General features: G+C 49.6%; 1 protein-coding gene across 1 annotated transcript in view; it reads right to left on the reverse strand.

Moving 5' to 3' along the window:
• The window catches only part of ZNRF3 (zinc and ring finger 3), a 194598-nt gene extending 181608 nt beyond the window's left edge, over window positions 1–12990 (reverse strand). Inside the window, exon 1 of the mRNA XM_072600061.1 lies at window positions 12799–12990. The gene's annotated coding sequence lies outside the window, so the exon portion shown is untranslated. The remainder of the gene's footprint in view (window positions 1–12798) is intronic.
• Between the last annotated feature and the right edge of the window lie 799 nt (window positions 12991–13789).

A 13789-nucleotide genomic window follows, 5' to 3' on the forward strand; every position in this document is an offset into this window, starting at 1 on the left:
ATTCATTATCTTTCTCCCTAAATCCTCCCCTACTCCTCCCTTTCCTATTTCTGTGAAGGACAACACCATTCTCACTCATCATTCAATACCAGAAACCTAGGAGTCATCCTGGACTCCTCACTATCTTTTTACTTGCCACGTCCAATCTGTTGCCAAAGCCTGACGATTCTACCTTTGCCATATGCACCCTAGTGCAGGCCCTCATCCCCTCCCACCTAGACTACTGCTGCTGCCTGCCTCAGATCTCTCCAGATTCCAATCCATCCTTCAGTCACTAAAGGTGGGTCCATCACTTTACCCCTCTATTCACTAAACTCCTGAGGATCCCTATGGCCTCCAGGATCAAACAGGATGTTCTGTTTGGCCTTCAAAGCCCTTTATAATCTGCACCCTCTTACTTTTCCAACCTTCCAACACCTTACACCCCACAGGTGCTCGTGAATCCAGCGACAACCTCCTGGCTGGTCCATGAACAAAACTCTCCATCTCTTGGCCCCAGCATTCTCCACAGCTGTCCTGTGCCTGGAATGTTCTCTCTCCTCAACTACGACTCCTGACATCCCTGGCTTCTGGTAAGTACCCACTAAAATCCCACTTTCGATAGGAATTCCTCTCAATTCTATTGCCTTCTCTCTGTGGATGGCTTCTTTTTTTATCCTGTGTAGAGCTTGGGGTGTGTGTGTGTGTTTGCATGTTGTCTCCCCCATCAGACTAGGAGCTCCTGGAGGGCAGGGACCATCTTCTGCCTCTTGTTTGCATCCTCACCACTTAGTACAGAGTCTGGCATGTAGTGGGTACTAAATAAATGTTGATTGATTTTTCTTTCAATCCTACAAATCACAATCTACCCAATACTTCTATTTTTCTAAGCTTTTATTGATGTCTTCTGTTTCTAATATCACTATTGGTATCCCAAGTATCCTTCCCCCTCCCAGAGAGTCATGCCATATGATAAATACTATTTATCAGCACAACATTGAACAAGTCCAAACACATGAACAATGTGTAACATCTGTGGACTTCCCACTTCCGAAAGGGGGGGAGGGCACCTTATCTCTTTATTCAGATACTGTTTGATCCTTATAATTTTGTCATTCACTTTTGACTTTTTGGTTTGTCATTTTCTTCTTTCCATTTAAACTGCGGTGGTCACCGGGTCTACTGCCTTCTCAGCTCTGCATCAGTTCGGGGCTCTTCTGACGCTTCTTTGTTTGCATCTGGCACACCTCATTTCTTACAGCACAGTCGTATTCTATTTACATTCATGTGCCACAATCTGGTGACAGGCTTCTGCTTTGTTTCCAATTCTTAGCTATCTCAGAAAGTGCTGCTGTCAATATTTTGGAGCACATGAGGACTTTTTTCTTCTCAATGGCTTTCTGGGGGTATAAGCCCAATAAAGGGGACTCTGGTTCAAAGGGTCTGGGCATGTTCGTCATTTTACCGATATAATTGTTGACAGAGTCTTCTAATATAATTATAACCCCTGCCCATGTCCCCCCCCAAATCCTCTGCCCAAATGCTGGGGACCTTGCTCTAGATTTCTTGACACTGCATGGATACCAATGCAGCATGGAAGCTAAAGTATTATCCCTCACTGAGTTCTATGCCAGCCCTTCCTACTGCATGAGATCCTAATTTGCTTCATATGGAATTTTGCTGTTTCTTGTAATTAAAAGTAAATTTAGCTTTTTGGCTAGTTTTGTAGCTTGATTTTGAGATAATTGGCAACACCTTGGAGGTATTGCAAAACACCACTCTTTTGGAAACAGATTTAAAGACCTTATAAACATATTGAAAACTGTATTTATGCCAAGGTACCAAAACAGTTATTTTCAGGTGAATCTAGGCAGTTCCCACTTGGAAATGAGTTGTGTTCCAAGATTTCTTGGTGTTTGCGGGGAAGAGAAGACCCCTCCCAGCAGGATGGTCATGGACACCACACTGCATAGGTGAGTGGTCATTCCAAGAGGACAGGGAGCCATGAGGCTTACCTAAAGCTGTCCGACCACTAGGCCTTCCAGCTTACCAGCCATTAGCACCTGCCCCACTCAAGTCACTGGAGCCATGCTGCCAGCCCTGCAGGGGAATGCTGTTCGATGTGCTGTCTCCCCAAATTCGGCTGCCTGCCCGATTTTGAACACTTTCTCCAGGCCAGGTGTAGCGCTCAGCCTCTGGGAGCAGGAGACAAAAGGCGGTCTCTGCCCTCCAAACAATAACAATCTAGCGGGAAAGCAGCCTACAAACGGTGTTGTTGTTGTTGCTAAGGTGTTTCAGTCGTGTCTGACTCTCCATGACCCCACTTGGGGTTCCCTTGGCAGAGACACTGGGGTGGTCGGCCATTTCCTTCTCCAGCTCATTTGACAGGTGGGGAAACTGAGGCAAACAGGGTGAACTGACTTGTCCAGGGGCACACGGCTTTTAAGTGTCTGAACTCAAGAAGATGGCCCAGCACTCTACTTACTGAGCCCCCTAACTGCCCAAACAAGATACAGACTGACTGGCAGAGGACAGCCAGAAGCACAGGCATGAAGGAGAAGTCCAAAGACATCCAGAGTTTTGCTGAGTGAGCAATGAGGAGATGGTTCATCTGGGTCCCCTCCTTGAAGCTCAGGGCTCTGGAAGGTCAAAGACTACAGACTTGAAGACCAAGGTGATTGATCTTGCAGGATGATGAGATTTTCCGATGATGAGATTCCTTAATAGATGCATTTTCACTGATTTCATTGTCAGGTGTTAAGAACTGGATTTCTCACACAAATAAGTGGTTGTGATCCCAAGACAGTCCACAAAAGCTTGGCTTCTTTTTAGCCCACCTACCATGTGTTTGATGTACACGTACCCCTCACTGATGGGGGCTCAAAACATCAGCCTTCTAATGTATCCCCATTTCTGAGTGGTAAAACTCAACTTTATGCACTTTTGCTCATGAGAGTGTTAAAAGGGCCTCCTCAACCACTTAAAGACTATGGATTTTTTTTTTAAGACATAACTAACAGACCTGAAAAGTAGGGAAACGAGAAAGGGTTGCTATGGGGAAACACATCACAAGCAGGAAGGACACCAAAAGAAGAAACAGATAAATAATAAAGTCTCACAGGCTGACTGGGCCACATGGGCCACATTGGGTCAAAGCGCCCTTCTCACTTCACTAGGCATGGATGGCCTCGCTCCAGCACAGGACAACAGACTGGTGATGGCGACCCAGAGCTGTCAAGAAACTCAATCATGTTTAATGGCCTGTTTAAGGCAAAGAGAAAGCCTTGGGAGAAAGATTTTCCTTCAGAATGGCTACACTTTTCAAGGTTTTGTTGCTTAGACTGACTGGTCAATGGTTCTGAAAATTCAGTGATTCTGAGTGATCATGATTTCATTCAGTCATCCCAGCAGCTGAGATGGTTTTGGTGGGGATCTGTAATGTCCATGGTGCAGGGAGCTCTCCAGCCAGGAAAGCCTTCTACTGATGTAAAACGTTAACTGTCCTACAATTTATAGCCATAAGAGTCTCTAGAGCCCTGGGACATGAGGAAATTTGCCTGTGGTCACACAGCTAATGTGTGTTAAATAAGACTTGAACTCAGGTCATGAGTCAGGACAACCTTATACTGTAATATGTTGCCTGTCCATTTGAGGTTTACTGTATAAGAATGGAACTAGATTGTGTTCCTAACCACAAGAAATATTTTCCTAAGGAAATCCATCTGGAGTTCCGAGCTGAGATCTGCCAGAAGCAGCAACAGAAGCAAGATCTTAAGAGCCCTGGATTCAGAGCCCTGGAGTCCGAAGGCCTGGGTTCAAGTCCTCCCTCCTCTACGTGCATGAGGCTGGACAAGTCGCCCCCCTGTTAATTCTCAGCTCCCTGAGACTAGGGTTAGACTGGCCGTCTCTAAGGTCCCTCCCGTGACCATCCAAGGCATGGAGGATTTCTTCTCCATCGGGGGAGTGGAGGAGGGAAGCGTGACTGTTCTAAGCATGGAGTAAACTCTGACAGTATAAAAGGATGGGAAGGAAGGTGGACGAGGAAATTCCCAACAGCGAGCAGGGAAGGAAACAGAGTTCCTGTGGCTGCCTGAACATGCATTGGGGATGCCTACACAAGCTGGAGATACATAACTCAGGGATTGCCTGTATACTAAAGGGCCCAACTTGGAACCCATAGATGATTGAGAGTACAATAAATAAGAAACAACTACAGAAAAGTACCATCTGAGAATAAAATTCACATCCTCAATAAGGGTATACTAAACCTGTTATTTTCCACAAGGTTTTCTTATGCAGCTATGAACATTTTCCTTAGAAAAATCATAAATGGCTTCTGAGCTACCCTGCCCCCCCATTCCCACTGCTATTTTCGAACCCTCTCCTCCCCCCCAAAAAAGGTTGCCATGGCAACGAAAGTACCAGTCACCAAGTTTTATAACCACATCCGCCAGTCCTTGGCGTGCTAAGGGCATGTGCCAACTTTGTTGTCTGTAGGGCATTCTTGGCCACGCTACACAGCAAGCTATAATCAAGGCAGAAACCAGTCTATTGGTATAGCACTAGTCTCAACATAAATATTCATTAAATGGGAAAACCTATGGTGATGCAATGTTGAGACTGCAAATTTAAACACAAGAGTCAGGAAATGCAAAAATTACCACCACAAGCAGGGCCTTCAATCATCCACACTCTGAAGGGCAGAGGCACACTTAATGCTGTAACCTTAGGTTGGACAGAAAGCACTCTTAATAGGGGAGGGTGATAACGCTGCTATAACCTTTCCGAAGGGAAAATTGTCAATCTGAATATTAGATTTCACAGTTCATTCAATGATTAGTAAGCCAATGGGTACAAGGCCATACGGTAGGTGCTGATGAAAAAAAAAAGTCTTGTCCTCCTAATGGCTCTCTGAGGGCCCCGCTCCTGACCTGGGTCCCGCGTGGTCACTGCCCTCTACCTCTGGAGGATGAAATGTATTTCCTCAAGCCTACCACACTGTAGGGCTTAATGTTCACTGAACTGATTTGGACAAATTCCTCAGTTTACTCTGAAATAGCCGTGGCCTGGAGCTCCTGAAGGTAGGGGCCAGCCCAGAGGAGACCCTTATAAAGTCTGGTGAAACTGAACCTAATTCCATACTGGAACCAAGGTCTGCCCCGCCCCTCCAGCAGCTCAGCAGCCACCCTCCCCACCTGATTACTTTGTTTTTAAATCTAGGGACTCTCTAAGGGTAGTTTAAGCACCAACACAGTCCTACTTCCAAATGGGCTCCTCTAGAACTCCACAGACTCAAGCCACCCAATGAGCAGCAGAGTTTTAGGTGGCTGTTAGAATGCATTCCTTCATGCCAGGGCAAACTGCAGAACAATTAATACAGAGTACAATATAAAGGAAAATAACTCTGAAAGCCTCAAGAACTCCAATCAATGCAAGGACCAAAGAAGATTCCAAGGGCCCAATCACATGGCCTCAGGGGCAGACCCTAGACTGGTTTGGCCTGACTATGCTAACTGGTTATGGGGGAAGGAGTTAGGGAAAAATGGAGAGCTGCCAATAGAGTTGTCAAAGGAAAAAGGGAAACACAGAAGAGGGTCGCTGAAGCATTTTTTAAAGGTACAGAACATAACAAAACACAAGGAGGACAGCTTTGAAAGTGATGTTAAATTCATTACCCAACAAAGATGCCTGGCCTTGTGCATCATCTTCTTCTGTCCTACTTTGAATTTGGACTTTTTAGTTCAGAATAAAAAAAACCCAAACAGTTTTTAAAATGAGCTCCTTGCTGGCAAGGAATATTTTTGTTTTGTATTTCTAGTGGCCAATACCCCGTTCAGCACATAAGGGGTGTCAGACTTAATCAATGCTTGTTTGACCAAAATAAAATATTTAGGGCAAAATGTGACTATCCTATTTTCACATACCCAAAAGCACAAAGGCACACCACCCCAGAGCCATCTGTGCCTTCTACGGAAGGCATGAGCAAAGTGAGATTTCCAACAGGAATATACCTCCATCTCCAAACACTGCCCCTGCCACAGCAGAGGGCTTCAATAGTTTCTAAGATGGAAGCACATTCCACAGCAGATGTTTTCTAGATGCTCAAACATATCTACCTCCCTGCCTGAAATACTAGCAGGGTGATGAGAACCCTCTGGGGGATCACCCATGTGCAAATACGGATCCAGCTCTTAACATCAACTACCCCTTCCTCTTGACTGATTTTAGAGTCAACATCTAAGGCAGAAGCAATACTGTGACTTGAATTCATATTAGATATGAAGCAATTTTGCAAGTGAACTTCCATCCTTTCCTCTCCACTTGCTTTCTGCCTGGCCCACACTGAAACAAATCAGACAGGTGACCAAAAGCTAAGGCCTCCCTGGAAGAGGAGGAATGCCCCAACGTGCATCTTATGTGGTCAGATGCACTTTAACATGGAAACTTCCAAAAGCAAAGTCTGCCCTTTACTGGAAGTTAAATAAAATCATCAGCCTCCTCTTATCCCCAGAGAGGAGCTGCCCCCAAACTCTCTTCAGGATGTCCCTTCCTCCAGCCTCCGGTACATACAGCAGGCACCTTCCTCACCACCTCGAAGGATGACAGGATGGCAGGCTGAGAATTCATCCAGGCCGGGGCTGCTTCACCATTAGGGGTTCACAGACCCCTCCAGCAGTCTGGTGAAGGCTCTGGACTTCTTCTCAAACAATGTTTTAAGATGCATAAAATAAGATTAAAAGGAAAACCAATTCTATCGAAATACAGTTCTCAAAACATTAAATAAACCAGCTCAGGGACCCCAGGGTAAGTACCTGTAATCTAGTACAGTGCTCTGACATGTGACAAGGAAGGAATCCAAGGCTCAGAAAGAGTGATTTCCCCAAGGTCACAGGTGGTAACAGAGCCAGGATTTGACTCCAAATTCTCTCATTTCAAATCCAATGATCTGATGTTACAGCTAGAGAAACTGTGTAGCAGTCACTGAGTCTAACTAACCCTGCCAATTTAGCAGGAACATGCACATACCACAAAAAAGGGTCACATCCTAGTAGACTTTCAAACCTGATTTCAAAAGACCGGCAAAAACTGTTTGCTTTGCCACCCCAAGTTTCTAAGCAAATACCATCTGCTACTTCTGCTGGAGCTGGGGAAAAGAGAGGAAGGGAAGGAAGACCATCTACCAGAAGGACAGGCTTAAGTTATAAAAACACCAAGTTCTCTCCTTGAACCAAAAAAAAAAAAAACCACCCAAGAATCAACTGACCTAATTCCCCCTCACTATCATGAGTCAACATACCAACTAAAAGCCAGACTTTAAACATTTCATTCAAGTAGAACAAAGAACGTCTGATTTGTATTTCCCTCCTTCAGGAGGGAGGAATGATGGCGACAAAGGGCCCATTAGCCCAGAAGGTACAACAGTAAAGCTAATGTGCCCTCCATGGTGGGACAGGAGGAACAGAAGTCGATAGTCTAGGCATTACTCTGCTGCACCAATGTCCCTGGGGCACACCAGGCTGCCTGAAGTCCCACAAAGAAAAGTGGCTATTTTAGCTAGAACAGAGGTGCGAACCACAGAAGCTTGGGCCAACTGGTTAACCAAGACAAGGAAGGAAGGTGGAGGCAGGAAAGGACCCTTTGGGGAAAACACTCAGGTTTCCAGCTTGCACTACTTATGAAATCAAAGGTTTCCCTAATGGCTCTGAGATATCTGGGGCCAGGGAAAGGGGTGTCTCACATCAGAAATTCTTTCCAATGCCTCATGAATGCAACAGTATCATCGAGGAAGTCTGTCAGTGACAATGGGTCCCAGTCCCAGAGTCCTCTCCCCCCTAACTGGCAGGTGGATGCTTAAGCTGGTTCTGGTTCTGTCCCAAGCATAAGAGAGGCCCCTCAGAGAAAAGAAACACTTTGTCCAGCTTTTCATTAGCGGAAGTTAGGATCATCACTCTGCTTACTGGTCACCAAGTCTGGATCCTTGTAACCTTGAAGTTCCCCATCACACTGTAAATGTCACCTTTGAATCCCCATGATACACAAGAATGGTGTCTAAGGCGGTCTCCAGAGAGGCACAGGTTCTCCAAGTTTCATCCAATCAGGAAAAGTAAGCCGTCAAGGCCAACATGACTTCAGAATATCCGGCTCTTACAATTCTCTCTACACCCGACTGATTGTACTTGACATTTAGGTTAGTGGAAGGTTTTCTAAGAAGACCAAGAGAAAGGACACCTGACATCTGGCTCACCAAGGAATGAAGAAAAGAACAGGGACATCCCAAGGCAAGGCCCTCATCCCAAGGCAGGGAACCCATAGAGCAGGTATCCCCCCCAACCCCCGCCCCCCAAAGTGTCAGAGGTCAGCTTGGCTCAGATGAAAGATCTGAGGCCTGAAATCAGGCGAGAGGGAGTCCTTTCACCCACATGTTGGTTGATCACGAGCGGGACGCTTCCAGGTCTCATGATTGAGACTCCCTAGGTCTTAATGCCTCAATGAGAAAAAGAAAAGGTTGACCTTCTCCGTCTCTTACATTCTTCTAACTCCAAATACCATTTCTGCAGCCACCTGCAGCCCCACATTCCAGGGTGACAAGAGGAGCAAGTTTGAGGACAGGGTATGCTCCGATTATTGATTACACGGGAACACAAAGCCCAGCTTAAAGGCATTGCTTCTAGGGACAGGTAATTGATGAAATGCCCCACTCAAGGTCCCACCAAAAGAACCTGCATTATAAAAACTACTCAGCGCTCAGAACACCTGACAGCAAAAGAGACCAGGAATTCCAAAGGGAATTTTCGATACTATTACAATCTCGGGCCTCCACACACCTGGCCTCCAGTCTTGGCTTTGCCCCTTCTGTGATCCAGGCAAGTCACACCACTTCAGTGCACCTCAGCTGTAAAATGGGGAAGCTCTCTGAAGCAGCTGCAGCATTTATGAGGGTATTACAAACCAAAAGGTATGTCCTTTTCCTCCTTTCAGAAGTCAACAAATGTGGAAGATTTCCCCTCAATAAAAACACCCACAATCCCTGGCAGATTCCAAATTCTGATAAGTTAAGCTCTGTCTATTTCAAGGCTCTGGACTTTCCACACAAACTCCAAACCTATTCTCTGTCAAAACATACTCCTGAGTAACACTGGCTCTCCTCACTGTGGCTAGGGGAAAACTACTTTAAATAGACTGCCTTACGTTTCTGTCTTCCCCAAAGCACTTAGAAGACAGCGAAATATTTGTCAACTAACTAGAGAGTCCTCCCCATCTCAGCCTAGTAAATCAATTAACAAGAATTTATAGTATCTGTGTTCCAGCCATAGGAGAGACAGAGACTTAAAAAAAAAAAAAAAAAGCCTAGCAATTCCTGCCCTCAAGTAGCTTCCATGTTACCCAGAGGCCTGGGCATTGTCTCCTCCATGGTCCTCACACTAATCACCATTCGCCTGCACCTGGCAAGGGATGGCCCTGTACAGTGAATAACCAGACAAACCATTGTTACTCAGCAACAACAGGTATGGAAATAACTCAAATTCCACAGGGAAAGATGAGCCACACACCATAATTTTCCCCATCCTCCTTTCTGTCCAAAAGGTTGTGTTTCCGCCACATGAAATCTAGAAGATCCAGGCACAAAATGCCTTCAATGCCAGGCATGTGACAACAACATTTAGCAAAGTCTCAAGTCATAAAACTGAGGAAAATAAAAATGTACCTCATCTAAATGCTTAATTTTAACTCCAAAACATTCAACAATCCAGCACAATCTAAATCCAGTTCAGCTGGTAGCATGCAATTGTTACATTAGAGCCCAAGTCCATTTTTAGAGGTCCACAAAGCCAAACTTAAAATAGAGAAGCAAAGCCAGTGTTCGGGCCTGCGCTGTGCCGTGGACACACGGACGGAGCAGAAAAGTCATTTTTCCTCAAATCAGTGGCAGGAAAGCGAGTATCTGTAGTAGGGATCCTTGGTGCCTCAGGCTCCCTAAGGAGCTAACTTTAAACAGCCCCTGCTTTCTTCTACTTTTAAGACCAATACAAAATGCAAAAATCCAAACACTGAACATAAAAGTTATATAAAAACTTAGCACTGGACTCCTCCTAACGAGTTTCTCAAGCCTTGCTAAATATTTGACTTCCAAGAGAAATGCACTTCTACTTGAAAACAATCTCTTTCATCTCTGGTTATGCAAATTTTTTCTGTTTGTTTAACAAACCCATACCCCTAGCCAGTGTTTAATCAAGTCTTGATTTAACATCACTAGCCCTGGGATGGGCACTGCCAAGTATGAAAGAGTTTCAGATAATGGGCTCATTAACAGTAACTAACCGGTCCAATGCTGAAATATGTATCAATATGTCTAAGAAAATGAGTTTAGGATGTGGGGCGGTGGAAGTGGAAGTGTGCTCCCCCACCAAGGTCTAGAAATAACAGTTACAAATGTTCTCTGAACAGTCATGTGTCCTCTGGTCACCACCCTCCCCATCATACACTAGATGAGATGCAGCCTGAAAAGAGGAAAACCCAAATTCCCAGATACTATCAAGGTTCCTGGTCAAGTCACTTTACATCTCTCGACCTCAGTTTCCTCATCTGTAAGATAAAGGTAACAACAAGACCCACTTCCCCAGATTGTGGAGAAGACAAATGAGATAATGTGTGCAAAGGGTTATAAACATGTGAATAGTTACAACAAATCAATCATTCAGCCCTTCGCCCAAAAGGAGCAGAGCGTGCTGCGGTGTGGTGCAGGTGTGTGTACACACGCGCGCACACATATACACACACATATACACATGTACACACACACACACACACAAACACACACACACACACACACACACCAGGGGGACCTAAGCCTCACAGAGACAGCAGCTCTCTAAATCATGAGCAGCTCCACAGAACAGTCTGCTGGAGATCATGCCAGTTCTTAAGTTCTGAAACCTTACTTCAGTCTTCAGAAGCAAACAAAACATAAACTTTCCCTTTTTTTAAAGGATGGCTCACAATCCTGTAAGGCTGTAGGCCATGTTTCAGGAGGCAGACCTTTTCTTAGAAGTTAAAATATGTACATATTTGAACTATTCTTACCAGGTTTTGACTTTTAAGAAAAAGTTTACAGAAATACACATATATGTATACATATTTAAGTATACGTACACATACGTGCATGGATATACACACATGTATATCTGTATGTAGGTATATATATATATTTTTTAATCTGGCTTGAAGGCCTTAAAACGTTTATCCTAAAGTAAAATGCCGATGTGCTCCCTGTTCTAAAGGATTTCTTATTTCCTATCCAACCTGCGGACACACCTCTTCAGCACAGAGCTTTTCACTTCCCACTGTGGAGGGCTGAAGCGCGAGTCCTGGCCAAACATTCTGGCTGCTACCACCAAGGATACACGAGGTGCGCTGCCCTTTGTACACACAGGGCACACACACGCACACACATGTGCGCGCACACACACACGCACACACACACAAGCACACGCACTCGCTGGACCGTGCTCAGCCCCCCGAGATGGAGAACGGTGGCTGAGTGACCGGCGGACCCGGGCCAGGGAGCAGGGTCCCATCCTAACGACACCACAGCAGCTCCGAGGGAATTTTCGACACCTCCTGGCGATTGCCTAACAGGCAAACCTTATTAAATACCCTTTAAGCCCTTTTCTCTTTACTTAGCCATTGTTGACTTAGTTTTTTTGGCCAGCTAATGGCCCACAAAGGCGCTCCGATAAGCACTTCAAAAGTCTCCTCGGAGAAGAAAGAATGGCCGCCTTCTGCCAAATTCACACATTATCTCCCGGCACAAAGGGATAAAAGTTATAAATGGGGTGTTGAAACTGCTAATTTCGTATTCAATGAATAACCAGAGATTAGCTCCCGGGGGAGGGAGGCCTGGCCACCGGATCGCCGGCTGAGCGCTGGCCCTCCGCACCGGACAGCCGCCCGCCGGGCTGGGAGGACAGCTTTCTCCTGGGGGGCTGGCACCGGTGACCCCCGGCCCCGGGAGGCGAGGAGGGCATTCTTCGGGTAGTCTGGGGCTAGCCCTACACCGAGCACGCACCAAGCACGTTCATTGGACGGAAGCTTACATACTTAAGGACCGTAATCACAACATGACTAAAACTGGGGGGGTCTGCAGAAGCGGCCCCAGTCCCCCAAGGCCGACCAGCCCTCGCCTTCCCTCCCTCCGGTTGTTTGCAGTGGGGGAGGACGGGCACGCCGCCTGGAGATCCCGGCGGAGCCGTCCTCCCAGCCCAGGTGCGGAGTCTGCCTGCAGGAGGGAGGGGACGACCAGCACGATCCCCACCTGGCAGCCCAGGGAAGAGCCCGGACCAGGCTGGGTCAGCGGGGTGCCCCCCCAGAAGGGCCCCCAAATCCTCGGAAGGAAGAGGGGGAGGCGGGCAACCCAGCCAGGCCGTGGGGGCGCAGGGCAGGGTTTGCTTCTCCTCTCTCCATTGGACTCCAGCAGAACGCGGACACCTCTCCCGCGGGGAGGCCGGCCAGCCCCGGGCTACCTCGTCCCGGCAGACGGGGCTCAGGGGCCTCCGGCCCCCCTCGCTACCGCGGAGGAGGAACGCGTCCTGCAGCCCAGGCTCGGAGCTCACCCAGCCCCGGGACCTGTCCGCTGCTGGCACCAAGCACAGCCCAGCCGCGCCCCCGACACCTCCGGCACCCCTAAGGAGCCGCCGCCCGGGCTGCGGGGACGGAGCCTGGAGAGCGAGGTCGGCCGCGATCCCGGGCGGCGCGTCCGGAGGCTCGCCTTGGAAGCCCGGGAAGGACTGCAGCCTCCCCACGTGCGGGGCCCGGCCCTACCTGCACGATCTCTCCCTCGGCGCTGAGCGTGGCCCCGGCCCGGGAGAAGCGGCCCGTCAGGCCCGTGGTGTAGGTGGTGTAGTCGCCGCTGGGGCTCGACTCGAACAGCACCACCTCCACGAACGCCGTCTCCTTGGCCCGCGCGGCGCCGGGGCCCGAGGCCGCCAGCAGCAGCCCGAGCAGCAGCGGCAGCGGCCGCACAGCGCCCCGGGCCCCGGCCCCGCCGCCCGGCAGGCCGCCTGGGGGCCGCGGGGGCGGCCGGGCCCGGGGGCGGCGGCGGCGGCGCGGCCTCATGGTCGGGCGGCGGGAGGGCGCGGAGGGCGGCAGCGGCGGCCGGGCATAGTCGCGGGGCGGAGGCGGAGCGGCGGGAGGCGCGGCGGCGGCGGCGGCGCGGGGGCCGGGGGCGGGCGGGCGGGTCGGCCGGTCACAGGAGCCCCATGGCGGCGGCGGAGGCTTTGTGGGTCCCAGGCTCCGCTCCGAGGAGGCTCCCGGAGCCGTCGCGCCTCGGCCCTTTCATCGGCTCCACGTGAGGGGTTATCCCCGCCCCCCAGCGCCGTGACCCGCTCGGCCCGCCCCGCCCCGGCCCCGCCCCCGGGGGGGACAGGGCAGCCGGGAGGGCGCGCGGCCCGGCCTGGAGCCGGGCGGAGCGGAGCGGAGCCGGCTCTAGCCCAGCCCAGCCGGAGGAGCGCCCCGGCCTCACAGCGCCCCCTGGGGGACGGGGCAGCGGGAAGGCCCGGCCTGGAGCCCGACGGAGCGGAGCGGAGCCAGCTCTAACCCAGCCCAGCCCGCGCAGCGGCCCCGGCCTCACAGCGCCCCCTACGGGACAGGGCAACCAGAAGACCCGGCCTGGAACCCCACGGAGGGGAGCCAGCTCTAACCCAGCCCAGCCGGAGCAGCGGACCCGGCCTCACAGCGCCTCTTGGGGGACGGGGCAGCGGGAAGGCCCGGCCTGGAGCCCGGCGGAGCAGAGCGGTGCCAACTCTAGCCCAGC

Source organism: Notamacropus eugenii, chromosome 4 (genome assembly GCF_028372415.1).
Source record: "Notamacropus eugenii isolate mMacEug1 chromosome 4, mMacEug1.pri_v2, whole genome shotgun sequence".
NCBI classification, from domain to species: Eukaryota; Metazoa; Chordata; class Mammalia; order Diprotodontia; family Macropodidae; genus Notamacropus; species Notamacropus eugenii.